The sequence below is a fragment of the Penaeus monodon genome, chromosome 22, assembly GCF_015228065.2.
Source record: "Penaeus monodon isolate SGIC_2016 chromosome 22, NSTDA_Pmon_1, whole genome shotgun sequence".
NCBI classification, from domain to species: domain Eukaryota; kingdom Metazoa; phylum Arthropoda; class Malacostraca; order Decapoda; family Penaeidae; genus Penaeus; species Penaeus monodon.
This window is the reverse complement of record NC_051407.1, coordinates 39,849,552-39,851,151: the sequence shown is the minus strand read 5'-3', so window position 1 is coordinate 39,851,151 and position 1,600 is coordinate 39,849,552.

The following is a 1,600-nucleotide window of genomic DNA, read 5'->3' as shown; positions in this document are numbered from 1 at the left end:
GTCCTCGGTCTGTCATTAGCCGTGGACCCAGTAAACGAACCGAAGGACTTAGCATTAACCCGTATCAGTCGTGGAAATACACATTTCGTGTTGGTTTTGTCGAGAAATCGGATAAGAGACGAAGGTAATTACGGGAACGCGGAAAGAAACTGTACATCAGACAAGTAAATTAGGCTATCGACATTTAGGTTAGTTTTAAGGTTATTTTAAGGAAGTGGAGGGTTAAGGGTTTAGAAAGAAGAACTAGAGTATGAGTACATGATTAGGGACAATAAGAAGGTGTACATATAAGGAGAGTGAATTAGCTCAGGTCACTTATTAGATTTGTTTTGGGTTATCTTTGGATGTAAGGCTGTTCTAAGCTTGTAATAAACTGTAGAGCAGATATTACTTAGGAGCAATAACATGTATAAGTGACAAGTAATGCCAACAGGATCGTAATGATATTAGGCAAGTTTATAGCAAGTTCACTGGTCCTTCGGGCGAATATCATTACAGGTACAAGTTCATAAGATCCGCATTGTGAGGGATATGACGTAGGTCTTGAAGATACTTATGAAGATACTTACATGAGTAAATGTTCTCGACCAACTATATGCCCTTTATGCGAAAATGTAGCCGAATGTGTGATGTGCATAAGGTCGAATTAGATATGATGCAACGTGATATAACCTTAATGAGATATGATGATACCAATTTCAATACCGTTAGCTCTCATATCCTCTTGAGAAATAATAATTTTGCTTCGAGTCAAAACGACTAGATTAAAAAAAGGTAATAAACTGGAGAGCTTCACACTATGTAATCATATTGTCATTGTTATCTTCTATTTGAAAAAAAGCATTGGTAAAATGGATAAAAAAAGAACCAAAAAAGCCGTCGGTTACCCAAAGAAATGAAGTGATAGTTCTAATATAACAGTAAAGACCTGGATGTCTGCAGATGGGTTCTAGTCATTGTTAATCCTTGTCATTTTATTATTTTTTAAAAATATGTTTCTATTTTTTTTTCGCAGTGTGGACACACCTTCTCTGGATGAGAAATCAAGTCCTCAAATTTCGCAACTGATCCGCTTCTGTTTAGTAATTCTCTATGTAAGAGATGTTGCATTTCGATAATATCATGGTTAATCTGCTAACGTACACACTGATCATGGTTAATTAAAAAGACATTGTTATAACAGGACATCTGGCCTTGAAAAATTAAAAGAATATAATCAGAATCTTATATCATGTGCCGTTATCCAAGGACTTCTCGGGCACAACGCATAGTTATTTTTTCAAAATAACCATTATTGTAATGATAATCAATGAACATGGGGTTTCAGGATGCTTACAGCCCTCACGCAGGTTGATTCTTGGCAGTTTTCTCACATTTTCTCATGATTTCTTCAAGGTTTTTCTGAGAAATTAATAATTGGATAGTAATCTGTACATCTTCAATGCATTTTTGTGAAGACATTTTCACCTCGATGGAAAACAATAAACACTCCTCTGTACAGAATTCCCTTCTTTGCTCCTCATTCTTTTGTTTCGTTGTTCCCGAGGAGCTGGAAGCTTTCCAATTTTGTTTACCGTCATTTTAGTACTACCGTGTGTTC